Source organism: Amborella trichopoda, chromosome 12, assembly GCF_054954075.1.
Source record: "Amborella trichopoda isolate Santa Cruz 75 chromosome 12, AtrichopodaSantaCruz75HAP2 v2.0, whole genome shotgun sequence".
In the NCBI taxonomy this organism is placed as follows: Eukaryota; Viridiplantae; Streptophyta; class Magnoliopsida; order Amborellales; family Amborellaceae; genus Amborella; species Amborella trichopoda.
This window is the reverse complement of record NC_142347.1, coordinates 19,842,443-19,851,462: the sequence shown is the minus strand read 5'-3', so window position 1 is coordinate 19,851,462 and position 9,020 is coordinate 19,842,443.

Sequence of the window (9,020 nt, the reverse complement as noted above, 5' to 3'; positions counted from 1 at the left end):
GGGCATGCCCTTGATACGGGCAATATATTTGTTTGCTTTTTCACTGAGACTCGTCAGTTTCTTGGGCAGGTGCTTCCCCTCCTCACTGACTCTTTTCATTGATGGGGGTGACTCCTCCTTCACTTCACTTTCTTCATCCTTCCATTGGGGTTGCACTTCTTCTTTCTCTTTCTCTGTGGAAGAAAAGCATGAGCATAAACCTGTGCGGCACATCTCTCTCTCTGCTGATTCTCCCATGTAGTCTACCAGGAGGCTTCTAATATAATGCCATGAGGAAACTGGTGGTCGCGTAAGAAGTAAGGGAATGAAAAGCAAAGCCGCACACTCAAATCGGTAAAAAGCAAATTTCTTTGGAGCTTATTTAATGTTTTTTTATATCCCTTTGACATCATTCGTTAATTTATTTTAAGCCACTAGAAAAAGGAGGATTATCCGTGCAAATACTATGGCTCTCGAATCTATCCAACCGAACTTCATTTCGCTATTGGCATGGAAATTCTTTGCTTTAGTTGACAAGAGGGCCAAAATCAATCTTCACTTTCAATTTTCTTGACAAAAGCCTAGTTTGATGATTATCTTTTAACTGTTGGATAGCGCTTTAATCATAGAACAATTATTATCTTAATTGCGGAATCGGAATAACATTAAGAACAAACAGTATAACATTAATTGGATTTGAAAAAAGCATATGACATAATGAATTGGGGAGTGTTGTTGAGAACAATGGCAGCAATGGGTTTTGCTACTTGATGGAGTATATGGATGGAAATCTATGATGGAGTATATGGATGGAAATCTATTGTAATAAATAGCAAAACAAAAAGTTTTTTAATGCCTCTAGAGTGGTTCGACAAGGTGATCTATTATTTCCCTACTTGTTTACCATAATGGCTGAATTTTTTAGTGTGATGCTCAGGAATGTTGATGAAGTAAGCCTAATCCATGGTTTTCAGGTCTCTGAAAGAGGAAGAAGGTATTCACATCTGCAATATGTAGATGCTACCTTAGTTTTTTGTGATGCAAACATAATTGATATGGAGGTCCTAAAAGGATTCTTAAGTTGTTTTGGAAAGATAACCGGACTCAAAAGTGAATATGAAGAAAACACTTGTTATAGGGGTGGCTTGTAAAGAGTCTAGTGTGAAGGAGTTAGCATCCATATTAGAATGTGGTGTGGCTGAATTTCCTGTTAAGTATTTGGAATGCCTTTGATGGATGCTAAAGCATTTAGGTCTATGTAGGATCAAATTGTTCAAAGAATGCAATACAAATTAGACTTATGGAACTCGAAGTTTTTATCATAAGGAGGAACACCAACTTTGATAAATCATCTCTTTCTAACCTTCCTATATACCACATGTCAATGTATACGATTCAAAGTGATATAGCAAAGCAAATTGAAAGGCTTTGTGGGAAGGTTCTTATTGGGAAATTCTTATAATCAAAGAAAATTCAGCTTTATAGTTTGGAATAGAGTTTGTACACTTAAAAAAATGGAAGGGGTGAGGATTAAGAAAGTTTGCCTCATGAATACTACTTTAATGGCTAAATGATGCTGGACGTGCTCTAAAAAGATGGTCACATGTGGATGAAGTTACTTGATGAGAAGTATGGGTGGGGTAATGAACTTGCTTTGATTGCAAAGGGAACTAATAAAAAGAGCTATCAGTAATTTGGAATGGGATAGTAGCAGCAGGGGAAACTTTTACAAGGAATGCAGAGGAAACTTCTACAAGGAATGCAGAGGTGATGGTTGGGGATGGGAGTTGAGGATTGTTTTGGCATCAAAAGTGGCTTGGTGATCATCATCTGAAATTTGTATTTCTGAAATTGTATTATAAAGTGGTGGCACATAATACTAATATACAAGAGGTTTGGAGGGTGAAGATTATAATATAGTGTGGAATATAGAATGTAGATATAATCATCAAAGGCAGATTGTGATGACTTAATTTTAGTAGTGTCAGCAGCTGGTTCAAGGCCATTACTTTTGGCCAAAAGATTAAGACTAAAATGGGAGTATTGTAGAGTATTTTTTATGCACTTGAATATTCGGTACAAATAAAAGATGAGACGTTGGAACATAGACCCGCAGGTACCAAAAATGCCTATAGACTACAAGAGCTCGTGACCAAATAAACCTAAATTTTGGAAGAATTTGAAAATGTGTTATCGTGAACTCAAAAAGCAAAAGAGGGTAGAATTTGATGTCCCAAACATACCCCTCAAGTTTTGTTTCGATCAGATAAAAGATTTGGCAAAATATAACGAAATTTCACTTGTAGTGCTGTTCTCTGACATACACAAAATACCTCATAACTAGAGATATATTGTTATGGTCTCTGATGAGCACTAGAGCACCACAAATAAATTCAAAAGGGCCAAAAATCCCTAAATACCAAGTTTTGACTCATTCAGACCCCTCTTGACCTGACTTTCCTAAAATAGGTAGGCCTTATACTATTCATGATGAGCCTCAATGAACTAGTTTCCATTTATGGAAACTATGTTTCTAAAAAACATGATGTTTTGCAAGAGTTGTATCATTTCTATCCTAATGCCAATCGACCTCAAATTTTAGTATATTGTTCATCTCATCGAGACACACTTTTTGACATATGGCATGGTCCAAGGTGATGCCCAGTACGGAAGAAATCATAAAGAAAGTATGATCAAAAAGCATGAAATGCAGAATTTTTAAAGCATAACATCCTTTTACTTCCATGATTGTTTCTCGAACCCCGATGTCGGATAACCTCGAGGGCGGGTCTGTTGCAACTATGACTCGAAAGGCTTCGATTTGAGATAAAGTTTACTCAAGATCGAGGTTGAGAAGGCACCAGATTCAAGCTTGTAAGTAGGAACAGTTTTTCGGTCGTTGGAATCCCATTATCTGCGACCTTCAAAAATGGATAAACGAGTTCCCCTTTGATTTGTGATAAGAAGATGACCAAGAACGCAATGAAGTATGCAAGATTGAAGATTGAAAATCTCACGTTTATGAGTTTTGGTCAGATTTTGAAACCAAGGTCAAAAGTTCAATTCAAGGCTCAAATCTTATATCAAAATGATCAACTTATAAAGACCTAGAATTTTATGGTGTTAGTTCGCTCGGAATGTCATTGGAAGGCATCGAAAATAGGCCCTAACCATGGCAAAGGCAAGAGGCACCTTTGAAGGGATAGTTTTATCATTTGCATAATTCTATGGAGGGGTAAAATAGTCATTTTTACATAAAAACGAAATTCACTTTTAAATTATTTTAATTATAGTTTTAATCAATTAGGTTTACTTTTGAGTATCTTGGACGTTCTGAAAAGTGTAATGCTTAAAAAGGTATTTTAAGTTATTTAAAATAAATATAGACTCCAATTAATTTTACAAAAAAACATCACATTCAGAGCCAAATTCCCCACGCATTTTCATATAACAGAAATACATGATATTTTTTTACATATGTTAATATAACAGAATAGTTCTATGGGTTTAATCCTCTGTTACAATGTACATTGGCCAAATAAAAGAAAATAATACCAACGACCCTTGATTCTAGCCATGATACTTATACATTCATTTATAGAGAAATAACATCAAAGGGACATCAGCACGTATACCTGATCTAAGGCAGGGTTGTTACTCCTGTGTCTGCTTCCTTCTTTGAGAACAGACTTCAAGTGGGTACTTAGATCATGGAACAAATCTCTCTTTCTCTTTCTTCTGCGTATTATAATATTTGTTCTCTCTCTATCTCACTCACACTAATAAATGCTAAAACACTCAAAGTGTGCTAATAAGATATATGTCCCAAAAACGAATGTGAACCCCTCTCTTGATTATCAACAGGGTTTATATAATCTTCATGAAGCGTTAAGCTTTAATCTTCAACTGATAACCATAAGGATATGATATTTCAATTTGCATCGTTGATCTCCTAGCAATGTCTATCCCTTCTTTGACTTCTACGTTGATTCCACTTTCGGATTTGTATTTTAATCCATGAACTAGGCTTTACACGTGAATTTGAATTTACGAGTTATTCCTCGTGAATTTGAATCTCCTAACTGGTCTCATGCGAATTTGAACCTGCGAATTGGTCTGATGCTTATCTTCATCCTCCATAAATTGAATTTGTGAGTTGTTCCTCATGAAATTGAATTCAACTTAGTTATATGCAAATCTCGTTCTTGAATACATGCTTATCTCTTCACATTGTTTTATGATCATATGATCTTTTGCTAAGTGCAAATTAATCTGTTTGTACCTAGTGTATATTTTAGGATAGCCTTGCAACTAGTCAATACTCATATTTAATTTTGAATTTCGAATTTGCAGATATCAAATCCATTGAGGAAAACCAGGACGTTGTTGCTTCTCATTGCTCGTTCGTCAAGTTCTACTACTCAGCTGGACACATCTCCGTAAATCGTCAATCGTTTTCTCCATGCACACCATTTAATCACTAAATTTGGTGAGATTAAAGAGAGCTCATAGATGAACTCAATGGTTCAGTTCTCATTGAAAATGGACTTCCGATGAAGGAGATATACCCCTTCAAAATCAATGTATTTTTGTTAAAAAATGCGTCAGTACCATTAGGGAATTACGGATGCAACCTCTCCCTCTTCATATATCAAATAATTCCACACCTTTTAAGGGTGATAGAGCATCGAATCAAGAATCTAATGGTCTCAGTCCCATGAGAAAAATCCTCATACGAGGGAGAAATCTAAATTTTGGTAACCAGGTATCATCCTAACTGTAACGCACGAGGTATAAATCTTTTAAGGCTTTAACCTTCAGGTGATGCGAATGATGGGTTAAGCCACTTCCGGTTGATGTGAAGCTTTAGGGTGAGGGGTTATAATGCCTCTCATATAGGTCATTAAGAATTTCGACTTAATTCCAAAACATAAAGTTCTTGGGTGTCAGGCAATGAATATCTTAACTGACGGTGGATATGGACATGAGCTAAGTCAAATCCAAATATTGCCCAAGTTATAGCATTCCTGGACTTCAAGGCATATAAGGCATTGCCATGTTTATTTTCAGGGATTTACCTCAATATATCAACATATGACGAAATTTCCATTATGCTCCGTCGCTTAAAACTTCACATTTTTAACTGACAGGTTAAAAGAGTCATATCACATTTCACCCACAACTCCTACAATATCTAGTGGAGATGCATCCATATGCCTGGAATATATGCATTTCAGAGTTCTAATCTCAAATAGAAATATGCCTATGATCTCTTATCATCACTCGTAAGTTATCACATTTATGCATAACTGACCATAAATACTGAGAAAATACAATGTATTTAGTTCCTCCATATATTATATGGACATGCATATCAGGTTTTAGGAATGTATGTATCCTAGAGCTTGTCTCAAAACGAGATGGCTTCAATTCTTACACCAACCTTGAATATGCTTAGCTGACAAACTATCAATAGCATATCTTTATCGGTCATAAGTTAGAATATTTAGAGACTCATTGATGAATCAAGACTCCTTAGGCATATCAAGACCTTCATATGGTGAATCCTGGTCATATCATGTATTTCATATCATATGGGACATATCTGAGTAGGTATTATCAAGAACATTACTCGTATCTCATCGACCATGTGTTAAGATAGCTATCCAGCGTGTGTTATTAGCTTTATTGAATGTCAATTTCTTCAATCTATCAAGTGTTCACACACTTAGTCTAATGTGTGATTAAGAGGCATATCCACCATTTCAAATCATATATTCAAGGGATTTACTCATCGAGTTTGCATATCCTTATTAAGAGTGCGTTAAAGCCATTACTCATAATCATTTAAAGATATACTTAACCAGAGGCATATCATTTTAGTCAATCATCTTATTCTCGCATCAAACGTTCGTTAGAATGTACCTAGTTCTGCATGTGACTAACAATACACCAAGCACATCCACCCATATTTTTTGATGAGTCTATATAAGCACTTTTACTTATTTGTAACCTAGAGTATCGAGAGATTGTAAAAGGTTGGCTAATTCAAGATTAAAATCAAGTTTTTACTTCTTTGAGCTTGTGTTTTTGCCTTCTTTTTCAAGAGAGGAGAGAGAATACTTTTCACCTCGAGCTCATACCCTTGGACACTAATCCCTACCCCAAACTCTAATCACCACTTAACCCCACTATACTCCCTATACCAAAACCCATAGATCACCAAAGATCCATATACTCCATAATCTATAGACCCCAATCTTCCCTTCCTCAAACTCTTAGCTTCACACTCAAGGAGTACTCAAAGGCCATCGCGACCGAACCTAGCACCTGGGCTCAAGCCACCGACTCACCACTAGGTACCCAATCATTTTCTCTCTCTTCTTCTTCTTCTCTCTTCCTCTCTCTCTCCAGCTCTCTCTTTCTCTCTCTCTCCAAGCCTACCTCCCTCTTTCTTTCTCCCTCTCTTCCCCTCTCTTTCTCTCCGAGCCAGCAGCTAAGCCGCCAACCCATCCCATGTCCCTCTCTCTCTCTCTCCTCCCTCTCCCACTCTCCTCCCAAACTGGTAGCTCATTCGCCAGCTCACCTCTCTCTTTCTCGCTCTCTCCCTCTCGTCCACTCACTCTCTCCCTTTCTCTTTCTTACTCTCTCTCTTACCCTCTCACCCTCTCTTCTTCTCTTACCCTCTCTTCTCCTTATTTACCCTTCTTTCTATCTCTCACTCCATTTCACCCACTCAAACTACTACCGTTAAGAAGGGTTGTTCTTAGGCGCATTTTGCTTTGAGTATGTCCCCTAATATAGCGACCTTAAAAATCCTCCATAGTATCTAAGCTCCGGTCTTAGACCCTCATTAGATTAACAATATTAAAAAATAAAAAAAAATGATTTGAATTCATAATGGCCGAGATCTTGAAATTAGTCAAATGGACGGTCTAGATTCATTACTTGAGGGGACTTGTTTTGATCATATATAAGATGCAAATTATCATTATTATTATTTTTAGATTGATTATTGAGATAAAGAGAGTATGTGTGCAAAATTTTGGGTCATACAAATACCATAAATATGGGTTTTTAGAAGTGTAGTTGTATTATACTATGATACAACCATCGCATTAGATCATTTCTCTAAACATTAATCATGAATCTAGATAAATTTAATACACTACACTATAAAATATAGATTTATTAAAAAATCTTAAAAGATACAAAGTTCAATTTATACTTTGTCGTAAAGACAAAATATTATTTCTAACATTTTAAAATTTATATAATAGGAAAATTTTGGTTATGAATAATTATGGATGCATGATAATTCACTAAATTATATTTAAAATTTTGAAATGACAATATACAAATTTTAAATAAAGTTAAAATATTTTTAAATTAAAATTCGTTAATTTAAAAATTAAAATTTTAATAAGTACTTTTAAGATGCGTCAAAACTCCCAAACAAAATTATGGATTACATGTGTTGCACGCAAGAATGAGATATGAAGATACATAAAACAAATCTCTTTTATAATATAGAGGATAATTTTATTTTGCTAGATAACATGATTGCATTTTATGAATATATAAAATAAGCATTTAAAAGTGTTATGCTGTGTATCACTAATGCAATAAGAGTGCTCAAATCAACACGAGGTGGTGGGGTCATAAAAATTAACAATGGCTTTGTGGCAGCGTTTGCTAGAGATTTCGAGAGCGTGTCCAATAATTATACAGAATTCAAGGCTTTAGAAGAAGGTATACTCTTGGCTATTTAGTCGGGTTGCTTCCCAATACAGATAGAAAGTGACTCATCTCTTTTAGTAGATGTTATTCAGTATCGTGTCGTGCTCCTTGGATATTACAAACAATAGCTAATAATTGTCGTGCTCTCACCTCATAAGTGGTATATTGCTCGTGAGGCAAATACGGTAACTGATGCTCTCGCTAAGAGAGCATGGTTTATTCAGATGCCACGATTTGATGCAGTCGTCCGCCATACTTTCTTTCCATTCTTTTACTACATGATTAGGCACAATTATCCTATTATAGGTTGTAAAAAAATGTGTTACTTTTTTCTCCCCAAAAGAAAAAAAAGAGTGCTCAAATCATATATGCCACCAACATAGAAAATCACTATTTTTTTCACTCCATAAATTTTACACATATTTAAAAGAAAAAAACTCTTAACGATTAGCCTTGAAAACTCTTTGAGGTTTTGATAATATCTAACATAGAATTATGAGAAGAAAAAATGAATAAAAAAAAAAAAGAGTGCAACAAAAATGTATTTCATTGAATATAAATATGAGTATTAGCATTCCCTTGTACATTGATGAGCTTAGCAAACGTAGAAAGATAGAGAGGGCCAAGTTGAGAGGATAGGGGTACCACATTGAGAGAGAGAGAGAGGAAATATTATAGTTTAAATATGAAGAGAGAGAGATGTTTCATATAAAGAAGAGCTTGCAGTTATATCTAATGAATGATCATTTTCAAAAAAATTGCATGTATATTTAATACGGTTTTCTAATGAAAGATCATTTTAAAATAAAATTGCATGCACATCTAATAAGACCCTAATTAATTGAGAAAAAGTTATGATGATGATGATCTAATAAGATTTTAAATGTGGAGAGAGAGGCCAAATTAAAAGACAGAATGAAAAAGGCCACGTTGAGAGAGAGAGAAATATGCTAGGTTACAAAAAAAGAGAGAGACTACATTTTAAATGTGAAGAGAGAGAGAGAGGCCATAAAAAGAGGAGCTTACATGCATATTTAATGAGATATCATCCCCAAAAATTTTGCATGCCTATCAAAATAGGGTTCTAAATATATATAGAGAGAAGCCATACAAATTTGCATGCATATTTAATATGGTTTTAAATATATAGAGAGGACATAAAGAGGAGTTTGCATGCATATCTAATAAATAATAAAAAATAGATAATAAAATTTAAAAAATGACATTTGTCAACAAAATAAACGTGGTTGTGTGATGGGAGATGCTTTCCCTCCAATATTTGTATTTCTATTTAAATTTTT